Below are 17,642 nucleotides of genomic sequence, written 5' to 3'. Positions count from 1 at the left end.
TTTAGAGTTTTAAAAATGATTTTGGTGAGTTGTTTTGCAAAATGTGTGCTGCTCAGTAAGATAAGGGGCAAAAATAAGCTTCCATAAGCTTCCGCAGACATAGAACTGCATTCTATATAAGGTACAACTGCAAGTACGAAAACGGTCCTGTGAGCTGTGAATGAATATTTGAACATATCAATTAAAGATTTTAAAAGTAAAAGAAAAACATGTCAAATGATTAACAATGTTAACCATGATTAATCACATTTATCTTATCTGCTCAAATTTGACTGGAATTGAAAGTTTTCCTGAAAACCAAAAGCAGGGCATTTTGTCATAGCTATATGAGTGGACAAAATAAGCTTCACTCGAATGTATTTATTACTTTCTATAATTCAATAACTTTTTTTATTATTTGAACATTTGATTTGTGCAGTTCACATGAACCCGGACATCTTTATACAGTAAACACAGTTTATAATTTTCATCACCAATTGCCAGTGAGAGCAACAGTGACTGCACCTATGTACATATGTAAAGGTCACACAAAACACAAAGGCATAGCAGTGGCGTGTCTGGGCAGGGGCCAAGGGGTGGTCAGGCCCCTACAGCGATCCAGTCCTAGTCACCTGAGCCAGTTTAAGGAACAAAACTCAACTCAAAACGTAATCATCCTTAACTGTTCTGGAACAGAAGTGTTCATTTGGAGTCTCTGTTAATGGTGAGTAAAGTTATGTTTCATTCTGTGTAGCCCAGTAGCTTCATATTTGTGTCTTTCTTCCAATCTCTCAAATATTTTTGGACCAACATCAAATCTTGTGTGATTTCATTCAGTTTATCACTGTGCAGTATTTATATGGCATGTATGTGGTATTTTTATGCTAAAAATATAAGACGTGTGAGTAGACAACAGCTCTGAATGTTCTCTCTGTTTTTCAGTAGGCCTATACTCTTACAGTATCATATGTCAGGATGCAAGACCGCTTTTAACCAGCTAACTGGTAGCAAACCAGCTAGCAACCACCTATAATTGAATATAGGCTATTTCATAGCTGTATATTGGAGCGATTTACTTATTTATTTATGTGCATTAAAATTTCATAGCCTGTGTTTGGACATACCCTTATTGATACAAACACATTTAAGATTTCCAGTGCAGGAATGGAAATGCTGAGCTATATACAGCTATGAACCGATTTAATTTTCAGTCCATTTCCCAGTCCTGCTTACAGTATGAACAAAATTGTTCAGGACTATTATCAATTTAATACCCATTGTATCACACCACTTGATCTCTTCTGAGGGTCTCTATTTTGTCACCTTTCATGGAAACCCCTGCCAATGTACCTCAGAAGTAGACCTGCAGCACAGGAGCTCAGTCTTCTACTCAGAAGTAGTCACACTGAATCTTGGCCATCATTCTCATCAAATTTATTTTATTTTCTTGAACAAGTCCAATAACCATTTAAAAATTATATTTTCTTTCTTGTAACTGTCACAAATATGTCCTGACTTGCACTCAATCAACTCATTGGTTAAAGTGGACTGAGCGAACCAGAGCAAAGCTTCAGCACCTTTGGTTCTTCTTAATGGCAAAAAGAGCTTAACTTCAAGTTAATAGAAATTTAAGCCATTTTGCAGAAAATCATTTGTCAGCTCTGCTAGAAAATCAGCACAGCTGGTCACCTCCAAAACCAGCATATGCTATGTTTTGGATGCTGGTATGCTGATCAATCAGGACTACAATGCTGGGTAAGTAGCTAAACCAGCAAAAGATCAGCATAAACCAGCACATACCAGTTTAGACCAATCTTTTTCCTCAGGGAAATCTATTTAACTATTTGATGTGATAAACCACATTCTTCTGTTTTGTGACTTTTGTGTTTTAGCTAGGTAGACTAATTTGTTTACATTTTGTTATACCTCAAGAAGCAGACTAGATTATTTGATGTTATTTATCCTGATAAATCTAAGGTCATTTAAAGCATTCTGTCAGTGTTATTCTGTAGTTGGCATCATGCCCATATTAGGAACTCCAGGACTAAACGTTTTCTCTGTATAGGAAAAATGAATGGCATTTTTTCGAAAACTGCATCTATTGCACCCTGTGGTATACAAAAATGTTTCAAAACTGGTTTTGTGCTGTGTAACTTTCCCCTGAATGTCACTGGATCATCTGAATTACAAAGTCTTTAAGGAGTTAAAATTGTCCTTGTTATTATAGTGGACAGTATCTCCAGGAGAACAGGGTTCGACTCCCTGACAGGCTGGCATTGGCCTTTGGGCAGTCATGGCCTGGAAGTTAGGGAACCAGATTTGTGAAGAGAAGGTTGCTGGTTTGATCCCCTAAACATGAATGAAGTGCCCTATAAGCAAGCAAACAGTTCTGTCCACTGAAATCAGGTCACATACAAATAAGTGTGCTGCTAACAGTAATATTACTATATTACAGCATTAGCTACTCAAATTGTAGGCTATTACCGCTGAAACAACTTAAGTGCCACATTTGATGCTGGTTGCTGGTAAGATTTATATTTATTATGCTATGCACACACTCATGCACAAATGACTGACCATTAACCCAAGTTGCAGTAGGGTTGGGTGGTATTCCTTTTTGTAATACCTCCAAACTGTCTCCAAATGTTACCGTGGTACGTATGGTATTACAGATAAGTGACATAAAAAGTGATGTAAAAGCTTTTTGACTTCTCATCCTATGTTATTTCAACAGCTCTACTCACCATAGAACATGTCTGATTCTGGTTAACTAATGGTAACTGGTTTACTTGGTTGGCATGGTGACAACCAAGATGACAGATCAGCTGCTTCCTTGAAACTGGAACTTTGGCTGTGTCTGAAACGTAATAAATGCTGCCTACAGTATTCTGAAGCAGGAAGGCACCCAGTCATGTCCAAATTGAATGTTTGTATAAAACGTTGCCTGCTGAGGTTCCTCTTTGAAAGCAGCATAGAGGTATTCTTTGATTCCTTGCATATCCCATAATCCTTTGTGTCAGCATAGATGTGTCTTTGAAAAAATTGCAGAAAACTCCAGTACTGACACAGTGGAGGAGAGAAGGTGGGGCATACGATTCCTTTCATTTTGGTTATAAAAAGTTCAGCAAGCTAGCCTTCTTAAAAGACATTTTTTCTAGGTATAAGAGGCTAATATCTGATGCTAACAGCTAATAGTGGGCTGTCATATCTTGGCAACAACATGACGCATCACTGCTTTCAAAGTGCATCTCAGATATGATTGGTTGCAGATATCTTCATAACAATGCTTCCTTCTAAGGTACTGACAGAGCACTCTGCCTTCAATTTTGGATACAGCCTTTTAGCAAATGTTACAAGGATTAGAATCTTTAATTACGTGGCTCAAAATGGGCTAGAAATATTTAATTAATATGTAAAAGAGCTCAACATTTCAGCTGATGAATGATGCAATAAAGCTCTGTGGGCTACTTTCACATTTCACAAACAGAAAGCAACTTGCCCAGTCTTACAATTTGCTCATTCTGTGAGAATATTTTATTTTCACTAGAAGACATTTGACCTGTTTCTTTTGTACCTTATCTTGTGTGGATCTGCATCAAGCAGCTCAAATTGAATGCAAAGGAATATATATATCCATCCATCCATCCATTATCTAAATCGCTTCTCCGTCAGGGTCGCTGGAGCCTATCCCAGAGAACCGGAGAACCCGGAGGAAACCCATGCAGACACAGGGAGAACATGCAAACCCACACAGAGAGGACCTCGGTCACCCGGCCGGGGAATCGAACCCAGGCCCTCCTTGCTGTGAAGCGACAGCGCTACCCACCACGCCACCGTATTTGTATATATACATACACATAAGAGATATGTGCTCTGCCCTTTTTTGTGTTGCCAACAACTCAGTAAAATTCAGTTGTGTTGCATCCAGTGTGTATAGTTTTAAACAAAAAAAATGTATCTGAATATTTCCTTTTTTGTGAAGTTTATTCGTATCATGTTCAGTTTGTTATGTCCTCTTACTTTCGCTTAGTCATTCTAAGGTCTTTCCCAGTTCTGATTTTCCCCTCTTTCTAACAGCTTGCCTGGTTGGTGAGCTCCCTCACCTCAAAACAGTATAAACAGGTGGAATGTGTTTACTTAGCCATTCATGTGAAATAGAAATTTGACCTGTCACATTTTGAAATACTACAGTATACCTTTTTACGTTATAAGATAAGAAGGCTTTATTGTCATTCGCATCACACGTGGTACATGAGGTGGAACGAAATAGTGTACTCAAGGTCCCAGTTAACTCCTAAGTCCTCCTAACTCCTAAATACCATCTAAACCTAAGCTATACTATATAAGTTTTGGGATTTAGGAGAGGAAAGGTGTACTCACAGGCAGCATGCAGTAGCACATTTTGTAATGTTAGTTGTGCTTCGGACCCCTTCCCCAAGACGATTAATCTGTTGATTATGAGTGCAATGCATTGAAAGAGTATTCAAAGAGAATAGTCAAAACTTGGTGAAGGACGTGTCTTTTGAGGAAGTAAGTTATGTATCTTCATAACAATGCTTCCTTCTAAGGTAGTGACAGAGCACTCTGAAAGGACTTGCCCCAGGTGGAGGAGTTTAAGTATCTCAGGGTCTTGTTCACGAGTGATGGGAAGAGGGATTGTGAGATTGGCTGCAGGCTGGGACAGGAGGCAGTTAGGGTTAGGGTTAGGGAGCAGTAATGCGGTCAGTGTACCGGACTATAGTGGTGAATAGGGAGCTGAGCCATAAGGCAAAGCTCTCTGTTTTCCTGTTGGGTGCTGACCCTCACCTATGGTCATGAGCTGTGCGTAATGACCGAAAGAATGAGATCGTGAATACAAGTGGCAGAAATGAGCTTTCTTCACAGGGTGGCGGGCTACACTCTATTATAAAGAGCTCTGAAAGAACAAAACATAAAATATTGAAAGTCAATTCAAAACTTGACCTTAGAATCAAAAATTGTACTGTAATTGAAAATATGTGTTGGGAAAGAAGAAAAAAAGTTGGTAAATTACATATAGTGAATAGGTGAATTATAAGATTACATGCATTCTGTTTCTAACACAAGATGAACATATTGGAGTATATGGGCTCACTGCATTAGCGGCATTTTAAATACAATTGTACTGTTTTTTTCCATGCGCATGAGAAGCCGGGGAGAAATCATTTTTGTGACAGCACACATTTTACAAAAAGGAAAAAAATTATATAAAATATATAATATAATATAAATTATATAATATACATTTTATGTATGTATATATATATATATATATATATATATATATATATATATATATATATATATATATATATATATATATATAATATACAACCCCAATTCCAATAAAGTTGGGACGTTGTGTAAAACATAAATAGAAACAGAATACGATGATTTGCAAATCCTTTTCAACGTATATTCAATTGAATACACTACAAAGACAAGATATTTAATGTTTAAATGGATAAGCTTTATTGTTTTTTGCAAATATTCACTCATTTTGAATTTGATGCCTGTAACACGTTCCAAAGAAGTTGGGACAGGGGCAACAAAAGATGGGAAAGTTGAAGAATGCTCAAAAAAACACCTGTTTGGAACATTCCACAGGTGAAAGGGAGCATTGCTGAAATTCTGTAACGGATATTACCACATGGGCTGAGGAACTCTTCAGAAAACCATTGTCAGTGAACACAGTTTGTTGCTCCATCTACAAGTGCAAGTTAAAACTAAAAATGCAAAGCCATATATCAACAACACCCAGAAACGCCACCGGCTTCTCTGGGCCCGAGCTCATCTGAGATGGACTGACGCAAAGTGGAAAAGTGTCCTGTGGTCTGACGAGTCCACATTTCTGATTGTTTTTGGAAATCATGGACATCGTGTCCTCTGGGCCAAAGAGGACTGTCCGGATTGTTATCAGCACAAAGTTCAAAAGCCAGCATCTCTGATGGTGTGGGGGTGTATTAGTGCCCATGGCATGCACAACTTGCACATCTGTGAAGGCACCATTAATGCTGAAAGGTACATACAGGTTTTGAAGCAACATATGCTGCCATCCAAGCAGCGTCTTTTTCAGGGACGTCCTGCTTATTTCAGCAAGACAATGCCAAGCCACATTCTGCACGTGTTACAACAGTGTGGCTTCGTAGTAAAAGAGTGCGGGTACTAGACTGGCCTGCCTGCAGTCCAGACCTGTCTCCCATTGAAAATGTGTGGCGCATTATGAAGCGCAAAATACGACAACGGAGACCCCGGACTGTTTAACAACTGAAGTTGTACATCAAGCAAGAATGGGAAAGAATTCCACCTACAAAGCTTCAACAATTAGTGTCCTTAGTTTCCAAACACTTATTGAGTGTTGTTAAAAGGAAAGGTGATATAACACGGTGGTAAACATGCCCTTGTCCCAACTTCTTTGGAACGTGTTGCAGGCCTCAAATTCAAAATGAGTGAATATTTGCAAAAAACTATTTATCTGTTTGAACATTAAATATCTTGTCTTTGTAGTGTATTCAATTGAATATAGGTTGAATATATATATATACAACCCCAATATATATACAACCCCAATTCCAATGAAGTTGGGACGTTGTGTAAAACATAGATAAGATAAGATAAGATAAGATAAGATAAGATAAGATAAGATAATTCTTTATTAGTCCCACAGCGGGGAAATTCACAGTATTACAGCAGCAGCAGAGTAACAGGAGTAAGGCACTCAGTAATAGAAAGGGATAACAGTATAAACATTATCAACATTATAAATAATAAAGATTAAAGCTAAATCTCTAGACTATTTACAGGAAAATAAGGATAATAATAACATAAAATAAAATAAAATAAAATAAGAGTTGCATAGGAAAGAGAGAATACAATGATTTGCAAGTCCAATGAACAATGATTTGTCAATTGAATATACATATATATATATATATATACATATATATATATATATATATATATATATATATAATACAAATTGTTTTCCTTTTTATATATAATTTATCAGGACAGTTTAGATATTGGCAGGTAATCGTTTTAAAAAATGATCAGCATCTGGCAGATCTATAGATTTGACCAATATTTCAAACCGATATTTGAAGATATATTTATTACACTATGGAAGTGCAGAACGTTTAGGTGATGTTGGACTACTGTGATATTAATAAACATAAGTCAATATGAATAAATGTTAGATTTCTCCATAAAGATAATCCAGATAAATGTAGACCCAACTCTGAAATTTTATGTTGGCATCGGTATATGCGTACATAAACAATGCAGGATATTGTCATCGGCTGTCAATTCTGATGTTAAAGCATGCCTCGGCTTAATTAGGTTTGACACAGACACAGATGCTAATTCACTGAAAGGTAAACTGGTTTGCATATTCTCACAGCCACATCATCCTGTGCTTTAAGTGATTCAGAACTGTGATATACAGGGCAGTGGGGCTCCTCCTGAGGGACTCTAAAAGATTTCACAGAGCCCTGCACCACCAGAGGGAGTGCTCACCTGTGAAATGAGGAGGGAACTGAATGCCCTTTAACACTGATCTCAGATCAGTTCAGGAGGCAACGGCTGCCCCTCACAGATTCATTCTCATTACTGCCACCACATTCCTATGTGACATTTAGAGAGAAGGCAATCAAGTATTAAGCTTGTTATGTTATTTGGAAAGCGGCCTTAAAGAGAAGAAAGGAAAGCACCAGGACTTTTATTTGATTTGGGAGCAGACTCTGTGGAACTGGATCAAGTATAGGCTGATAAGTTTATGACTCAGTAAAATAAGAATTATGAGAAAAGGTCTAAAAATACTACATATTATTGCCATTTTATTTTATTATTGTTGTTATTACTAGGAGTAGTAGTAGTAGTTGTCCTTCCTATGTCCAATTTCATTGAATAAAAAATCGCCAGCATGACCATTTTTTGCTATAATAATATTATCATGAAAAATAACGCTAATATCACTAATACAGATTTATATAATTTATATATTTAAAAAATACTATAAGAAAGGGGTGCAGCAATTTAAAATATCTTGCAGCATAATAATAATAATAATAATAATAATAATAATAATAATAATAATAATAATGTTATTATTTCCAATGTCCAAAATCAATAAATGAGCAAACCATCTCCAGCATGACCAGCAGATATCTTTCGCTTGTAAAGCCAGGGATATAATATTTGGGCAGCGAATGGAGGAGAAACGTGGCAGCTTGTGCCGCTAGACAAGTGTGCAAGTGAACCGGTGACTTGAGCAAATAGCGCTAGAGTGGGTGTCTGAGTCGTTTCATCAGCTGGGTGCGTGCGTGCGTGCGTGTATGTGTGTGTGTTGTGGTACCTAGGCTATGGTGTGTAACATGCACACAGCGTCCTGCCCTTCCCCGTCTCCAATTGTGGAGTCATGATCTGCTGTCTTCCCGGGCACTCGTCTTCCGCCTCGAGCCGAGCGAGAACAAATCTGCGAGCATCTCACTTGTGAGCAGCGGCCGCGCGCTCGGGACTGTGCGTCGCGCGGCGGAGATTCTCGCGAGCCCCGGAAGGATCCAGGGCGAAGCGGCGGCGGCAGTGGCTTCGGCTGATGTCGGCTGGCCGTCACTCTTGACACCGGCCTCCCTCCGTCCCTCCCTCCCAGACACGGCGGAATGGGGTAGGAAAACGTACAGCGGCGCTCACACAAAACCCTCGGCATTTGTTTCGACCCCGCAGTCTGAACACAACATGTAAGACTGACTGACAGCGTATCTGTATGCGGGGAGAATATACGCCCCGCACGAAGTGGTTCCTCGGCTTGCTAAACGTGTCGCCTGCAGATGTAGCCTGAGCAGACGGCTGAAGGAGAGCGCGGCGACGTCATTTAGCTTACTGTAGTTAGCCTCGTCAGCTAACTGGCTAGCTAAGCTCTCCATGCGATGGAAGCTAATGAGCTGACGACAGACTAGTAAAACATCAGGCCCGCATGTGACTGAACGAAAGAAGATGTTTACAACCGTTATGTTTTTGTTCGTATCTCAGTTTGTTCGGCGTTTTTATATTAGCTTGTTGAAAAATCGCGTGTTCAGATGTGCAGCCAGCTTGGCACATATTCGGGCAGACACTTGAAGGATTCCGTGTAGGGCTATGCTATCAGTAGCGGAGGCTGGGTGCCATAAAATGACACTCTTAGAGTACAGTTGTAGGATTTGCTCGTATAATCGTATGAATTAGACTAATATAAATATTTTTTTTCACTGGCATATTAAAATAAGTCGTTTCGTTTTTGAAAACTTAATTCTAGTGTCTTCTCTGAGCCATGGCCTATTCACTTACATTAATCAAGGCATGCATAGTATCGTTCACATTGCAGCTGTTAAATGTAAATGTTATGACATGATTCAGATTACGAGGTCACCTGAACTGTTGCGGTCTGTGACTTACAGTAGCGTACTGAGTATTCCTCAGCCTTACTATTAGTTTGTGGTAGCTTACTGGGGCAAGAGAATTACTGCTCTCAGCAGTCGAACCTACAATCTGTGTGTTTACCATGCTTTCAGTTGAACTCAAAAGTAGCGCTGTAGAGGCCATTGAACTCCGTGTCCTTATTGGCCTTTAAAGGGGACTTCCACCATTTTTTCCAAAAATTTCAGAACGATTCAGTCGTTTATCTGTAAACAGAGTCATTCAGTGTGGTTTGATGTGAAATGGTGCATTGTACAACTTACTCACATTTCTTTACAGTGGTGGTGATGAGAACATGAGGGGTTACAATAGCTACAGTGTACATACAGCCATTTTATTTATTATTCAAAATAACCAGTGACCCTACCTATATTTATGTGTAATTTACATTGATAATGAAAAAATAGTGAAAAATCTAATAAAATAAGTTTACTTTTCTGCACCACTTGGACTTGGGGAAAACCCTGTATATACTTTTCTGGCATGAACACATTAAAGTACAGTTTAGGCCTCAATTGCAAAACTTTGTGACAGGAAGCTTTTAGTTGCATGCTTCAGATATCTGATTTCTGTCACCAGCACTCTGAATAATTTAGACTTCGTAAGGTTCTTTATTGCAAAGCATTTCACATCAGTCCACTTTGAACGACATTGTTTACATCATAAACATTAATTATGTAGAAATCTAGGAAAATTTTGAAATTCCTTTTAACTAGATGGCATCCAGTTAGACTTGTGGTAATTAGTGGACTTTTATTTTAATATCATCATTAATTTACTTCAGTGACATTGATCACTAAGCTTTGATTGAGCAAGGAGCAAGCTGGTTAACCTAGGTATACTAAATTAAGGGCAAAGCCCACAGTAGTGTGTAGTCTCTTCCAATGTCAGATCGTATTGCAGTAACACCTATAATCGACAATGTAAGAGTGTTCCTAAGACAGCTCATTGTCCCTTGGACAGTTTTGGCAGGGCCTGTAAAGTTCCAGCAAAACCAACTCTTCTCACAGCTGTATTGCCAGTGCCTGCCTAATTTGCCGTTTCCCGTCAACTCCCCAAGGCCATGATGACGCAAGTTGATTAACTGTTGTGAGTGAGAGATAGCAGTAGCATGGGTTGATTCCAGATCAGTCATAGCTGCTGTTAATGTTGCATTTCCTCTCTGTGGTTTTTCCAAAGCTCACTCAGCCAATGAAAGAAAAAGGGACTTTTCCCTTTATAGACACCCCACACAGAAGTCAAGCTATGTCTGTGGTAGTGATGCAATTTGTTTAAAATTGTGAGGTCTAGATAGGCAGGGTGTGCTGCTACAATTTGATATTCAAAATGCAAATAGTGTAGGACTTAGGGAGTGAGAGAGGGATAGAGGCATGGAGGGGAAAATGCGTGAAGTGTAACTTGACTGTGCGTGGCTGCTCTTTGGCCCGCCGGTCTCCCCATTAGCCTGCTCTGTAAGTGTGATATCCTACTGTGCTATTTATAGTGGCACACAGAGTTTGCAACTTGATCTGGAGGCCAGAGAGCCCCAGTATGCCTTTTCAGCATGCAGGCTCAACATCTCTTAGCTATCATTGACCGCTCTTGTTCTGGCCACATTCAAGATCTGGTTTTAAAAGTCCATCTAACCGATCCATAATATGTTTAAGCTTGAAGTGTTACATCACAGGAGTTTGGAGGAAATATGATGCCATGCCTAAACTGAAATTTTGCTCTGTGCACTTGCTGCAGAGCTCTAAATAGTGTACATTGAGGTTTTGTATTTACCACAGCAGAGAGCAAGTTTCAGGTGCTCACTGCATGATAGCAACGGCCTTCCTGTGTGCATTAAAGATGCAGTAGCTGATTTCAACAGTTTTGTAGCAGAAACTTATCTTTGAAGTTGGTGTCTCTAGAGGAGAAAGGAAAATATATATTTAATGTGCATAAAAGGGGCAATCCAGTCTAAAAACACCAGTTATTCTATTATAAATAATTGTATTCTGTATTCTGTAGCCCATTGAAGCCCCCCACCCTCATAATTTTGGCTGAATTTATGATTTTGTATGATTTTTTGTGTTTTTGTCCATCAATATTATCTCACTACAATACCCACCTTCACAGAAATATGCCATACAGGCATTGGGAACCTCCCACCTATGAGGATAAAGAAATCCTTACTGCTAGCATAGCTATTGTTGTTGCTAATATATACAGAAATTATATTAGCCTTCTGCATTAGCCAGCTGGCATAAAAGAATTAGGGATGCATCGATACCGATACTGATCAGGTATTGACCCAATACTGTGCTCATAATGATCCACCGATACCAACATCTGGTACCAGCTGATACCATGTAAGATCTGCTGTGCTAATGAGCAAATGAGAGGGTTTGCTCACACAGAGATGTGGTACTGACTCCATGTGGTCACTTTAAACATTCCGCCTTCACAAATTCACACCAGAAATTCACTGTGTGATTAAAAACACACATAATTGCAACCACTTCCCCAATATGAGTGGAGACACCCATGAGGCAAAACAAGAGGCAACAGAGTTGACAGTGGCTACCAAAGTCTGTATATGCCAACTTAATCTTTTTGACTGAGTAGAATTAGCGTTAATCCGGTCTATTGTTTTTTATTTATTTTTTTTATTTTAAATAGGTGGTAGACAGACTGTAGTGTCTGTGTATATCACCACTAGGTTTAGCTTCAGTGCAAAGTGTTGCTAAATAAGCTGCTCAGTACTCATTGTGCTGTGTGTTGCTTTGAATAAAACAGCTTTATTTGAAAGTGGTCAAAGACAGAGATGTCTATAAGGGCTGCATTTCTTGTTGCATGAACATTTTTGCACAGTGTAAGCATATAAATCCTAAGCTTGGTCCATACATAATGGTCTGTCATGTATGGACAGTATGAGTCACCAAAGAACAAGATATTAGAAATCTCGTACTGTATGTCTGGCTTTATAAGGCATTCAGCTACAGCTCAACCAGCCAAACAAAAGACTACAAGAATACATAACTTCCACAAGTGAGGTCCTACTGTCACTGTGCTACAGATAAAAATGATGACATACTTTACTTACTGCTCTAGAAAAGCTTTCTGGTTCTGTACAAAAAAACATTATTCTTCTATGAATAATCTCTCTTTCTACATGGTTTTAAAGTGTGTCTGGAAATTTGTGCCTGTTCTGTCAAAACAGCATTTATGAGGTCAGACACTGATGCTGGACGATAAGTCCTGGCTTGCATTCAATATTCCAGTTCATCCCAAAGTTGTTCAGTGAGGTTGAGGTAAGGGCTCTGTGGAAGCACTACAGTTTGGGCACACCAGACCGTCTCTTTATGCTCCTTGGTTTGTGCATAGGGGCACAGTCATGCTGGAACAATAAAGAGCCTTCCCCAAAATGTTGCTGTTAAGTTGGAGGCAAATAGTGGTCTAAACTGTCTTTGTGCACTGCAGCATTAACCTCTTAACCTGGAAATAAGGGGCCTAGGACAAACCCTTAAAAAAACCTCTGACTATTATACCTCCTCCACCAGACGTTATTGTTAGTCCTGTTTAATCTGGTATGTTCTCCTGGCCTCCACCAGACCCACACTTCCAAATAGTGAAGCATGATTCATCACTCTACACATCTCCACTGCTCCAGAGTCCAGTGGTGGCATATTTTATATACTTCAACTGTCTCTTGGCATTGCACATAATGATCTAAGTTTTGTGTCCAGTGGCTTGACCTGGGAAACCCAATTCATGAAGCTTCCAATGCACGGTACTTGTGCTGAGGTTGCTTCTAGAGGCAGCTTGGAACACTGTAGTGATTGATGCAACAGATGATTGATGTGAACGAACAGTGATATTTATTTGGCTATGGAACAGGAACAGGAAAGGGTCATACCCAAACTGCTGCCACAAAGTTGGAAGCATATAGGCTAATTGTCAAAAATGTTTTTGTATGCTGCAGCATTAACATCTTCACTGGAACTAAGGGGCCTAACAGCTTAGGCCATTATCCCTGCTCCACCAAACTTTATCGTTGGCACTGTGTATTCCGGTGTGTACATCAACACTCAGCAGACCCACTCTGTGAGTTTCTATGGTCTCCTGTTTTGTGGAATTTGTGTTGTTGCTCCTGGATGATTTAGCAGGGCAGAAATTTCTCTTGACTTTGGACTTTTAAGGTGAGCTCTTCATTATGAACCATTCTATTGCCAGTGCTCTTCAATAGAGATTGCATGGCTATGCTGATTTTATATACCTGCTAGCTATTGGTGGGGTTAAAACATTAGAATTTGCTTAGGAGGGCTGTCCACATACTTTTGTACATCAGCATAAGGGGGTTTTCCTAGTCTTTATACCAGAAAATCTCACACTAGTAACTATTGCAACACAGCTATAGTTGGGAAGTAGGCATGTTTGCAACAGATGTAGCAATGGTCATATTTTTAATTTAGGCTGCAGTGTCTCTTTAAGAATGTATGTTAAAAGACTGTAAGTCATATTGGACCATCTGTCATGAAATGTCCACGCAATGCCCAGACACATTTTCAAAATGGAAAGAAAAAAAAAGATGAGCTTACGAAGCTTTGATATGACGGCAACAATTTTGGTCATTAAAAAGTTGTTTGATCATGAGTTTTTTATAACAGGATAAGAGACTACCATACCAGAAAGGGACTGATTTAAGCTTCTTACTAAATGCAAAACTGCCAAGCTGAAGCAAAATATTTAAGAGAGCATGCAATTGGCTGAGGCACTGGATGTGTTCCAGTCACTGGTCATGTCACTGAAATTGCATTTGTACAAACCATTTTGCCATGTGCTAAAGGCCTTGATAAATCTGGCCCAGGGTCAGGTACAGATGAACCTCTTTGTTCCTGGAAGGCTGTTTCGCAGAACTGAATTGTACTCTAATGTTTGCATGACCTGAGTTGACTCGGTGTTCAGCAGCAGGATCACCTTATCCTTTACAGTCAACTGAAAACTGGAAAAAGCTTCTTTAAGTAAGTGGGCAGTGGAACCTTACTTTATACCTCAGAGAGTTAAGTGATACTTTTTTAATCCCAAACGGGGAGATTCTGCCTCCGCATTTAACCCATCCGTGAAGTGAAACACCACATACATACTAGTGAATACACACACACTAGGGGGCAGTGAGCACACTTGCCCAGAGCGGTGGGCAGCCCTACCCACAGTGCCCGGGGAGCAATTGGGGGAATACATGCATGTATGACGGTGTCTGTACTTCAGTGATCCAGCCTCTTTCATTTTGCCCTCTGAATGTGTTGTGACCTTCAGCGATCGTGAAAGATGAATCTGAACCTGCCTGTGTTTGTCCCTTCTCTGTAAGTTGATATTGGCTTTGAGTCAGCTCCTGCAGAACTGTTCATAGAGGATTCAACAGTGTTGAGGGTTATGACAATTCTCTGACTCACCTCAGATCCCTCAGCTGCAGGAGAAAAAAAAAAACTCTTTCTTCTCTCCCTTGAAAACACCAGGCACTTTTATATGAGTTTATGGAAGAATATGGTGTCGGGGGAATGCTTTTGCTCAGGAGACCAAGGGATATTGAAAATGACTGTGCTGAATACTTCACATATGTCTAAGTATGGTGGCTGCCTTTCCTGCTGCTTTATCTGGTCATTCCTCCATATGAAACATCAGCACATGGAATTCTGTGTGTGGTGTATGTTTCTGTCTTCTGGGATTCTAGAGCTACTGTAGCAATGACGTTATATGATCTTTCAACACCAAGAACTCATTTGTGCCCTGTTGCCTAATGTGTGGTTCTCTCCAACCACATTTGATGAAACTTTGGTCACACTTGCTATGATATCTAGGCACAGTTAGGCAATGCAGTGACAGTAAAGTTGTAACTATGTATTATGCTGCATTTACATGTTGGCATAGAAAAAAAACATGTCACATTGTGATGTGCCACCAACAGTGGCATGCAGCAGGAGGATGCTCTGTGTTCATTTTTATATGTATAACCCTGCGCACACACTGGCAATGCTGTGGCACTGCAAAGCGGCTGGAATTCATTCATTCATTTTCAGTGAGAGCTGGTGATTTCAGCAGGCAGGAGGCAATGTCAGTGTTGGTGGAGTAGAGATGAGCGGAGTTGGTGACGTAAAGTTGAGCAGTTACACTTTATGCAAATTGGAGGGAAGCAATATGGCAATTACCAATGGAAACTGAGCGGGGGGGTGGGGGGGGGTGTATATTACCATACCACGATAAAATGGTTTGCCCTTTTTTTGGCTCCTAGATATTTGTTCCTACTTAGAGAAAAGCTATTGGTGACAGACCAAACACTTGTTTCTTTTCTTACTTACTGCACAGACAGCAAGAAGTAAATTTATAGATAAGCAATTTCTCTCCAGGATTTTTATTTTTAGTGGGAATGCATCTGATCTTTGCTTAGCCTCAGTAAAACCATGGAAACCAACAGTCAGCGTGAGTTCAGAAGTGCTCACAGGTGTTGAGCAACCAGCAATTTGGGTGAGAAGAGGAGAGGAATGCTGGTGTAAATGGAGAGTGATACTGGGTGCTAGAGCTGTGTCAAGACCAAGACAACCATTAAACAATTAACTAAATTATAACACTTTTCATTAATAAGTGAAAACAATGAACAATTTAATGAAGGTTTTAATTTTGGAACCAATGAACATCACCAAAGAAATAATATCTGGTTAAGGTATCATAGAAGGATCAATTAAATTAAACCACCATTTTTTTTATTTAAAAATGTACAGCAGTTTTCAGCCTGTAGGTTAATGGTACCTTTTTTAATAATGCAAAATTTCATTACAATGCATACATTTAACCAAACATAATTTTAAATATGACAGATTTTGTTTATTTGCAAAACATTAATATCAAGCTTACTGATTGTTCTGAAAAATGCTAGCTGTGATGTTTACATTTTCAGTGCAAGCCTAAATAAAACCAAGGAAATGGAACCGTGAGTAAGTAACTCTGAAATGAAAATGAGTAACTACAGCTCTGTGCTGGGGACTTCTCAAATGAATCTTTGAGTTGAGACAAAGACCTTGAGTTAATGTCTTAAGACTTGAGTACTATAAAATTAACAAATTCGACATCTTGTTTATTGTATTGCCACTGTTGATGATAAATGTTGGTAAATTGACCTCTTGACTTACTTACTGCTTAGAATTTCCTGGTGCTGCAGTATGGAATATCCGGTGTGCCGTCAACCAGCAACATGTAAACACAGCATTAGAGCTGCATGATATGGAAGGGACAGTAGTATTGTGATTATGTGGCTACATATAGAGACATATGCTATGTATTACAACTGCATTAGTGAATCAATAATGTGACACAGTTTTAATTACTTTAATTACTATATTTATTACATAATACACTTTTTGTTAACTCTTCAAGATACTCTTGAACTGTGATTGGCCAAAATGCTCACAACAAAAACTTTGATTGTTAAGTGATACTTTTTTTTTTTAATCCCACAAATGGGGAAATTACACCTCCACATTTAACCCATCCGTGAAGTGAAACACCACATACACACTAGTGAATACACACACACAGGGTAGTGAGTGGTGGGCAGCCATATCCAGATAACAGTTTGGGGGTTAGGTGTCTTGCTCAAGAACACCTTAGTCATGGACTGTCGGCACTGGGGATCGAACTGGCAACCTTCCGGTTACAGGGCCAATTCCCTAACCTCCAGCCCACGACTTCTGCCCCCTAAAGGGGACTTCTGCAATATCAGTGTTGCAGTATGGCTTCAAGATTAAATTCCAACCATTTTTCTAATTTCCGCACCAATAGCTATTTCCACCCAAAGAACTTTTCATGAAGTGTTTGAAGTATTTAACCCTTCAAAAAGTTTGTTCATGTAGGCTGTCAAAACAGGAATAGTGGATATTGTTTTTTTTTTCTATTCAGCTCTTCTTTTTTTTTTGCAGAAGATAAGTTGTTTGTCAATACATGAAATGTTCAGCATAACTGAGAGGTTTAACTTGAGATGGAGATGAAAACATTTCAAAAGGAATGCAGTTACTTTTTAGCACTTAGAAAGAATTGTTTAGAAAAGGCTTCAGCCTTTCTAAATGGAAAGCTCTATATTGCAAAGAAGTTCCAATGAAAAATAAATGGGAAGCCAAAGTCAACGTCAGTTTTTTGCAGGAAGTGATTATTACGTAAGGCATTTTTTGCCTTGCCCAGCA

General features: G+C 39.2%; 1 protein-coding gene across 5 annotated transcripts in view; it reads left to right on the top strand.

Moving 5' to 3' along the window:
- The first annotated feature begins 8,346 nt into the window (after nt 1-8,346).
- Nucleotides 8,347-17,642, top strand: part of bcl9l (bcl9 like) — a 62,737-nt gene continuing 53,441 nt past the window's right edge. For all 5 annotated transcript variants that reach the window (XM_037539943.1, XM_017722573.2, XM_017722572.2 and 2 more), the window contains exon 1: nt 8,347-8,659. The gene's annotated coding sequence lies outside the window, so the exon portion shown is untranslated. The remainder of the gene's footprint in view (nt 8,660-17,642) is intronic.

Source organism: Pygocentrus nattereri, chromosome 7 (genome assembly GCF_015220715.1).
Source record: "Pygocentrus nattereri isolate fPygNat1 chromosome 7, fPygNat1.pri, whole genome shotgun sequence".
Taxonomy (NCBI): domain Eukaryota; kingdom Metazoa; phylum Chordata; class Actinopteri; order Characiformes; family Serrasalmidae; genus Pygocentrus; species Pygocentrus nattereri.
The sequence above is the reverse complement of the archived record's forward strand: the minus strand, read 5'-3'. Positions and strand labels throughout refer to the sequence as shown.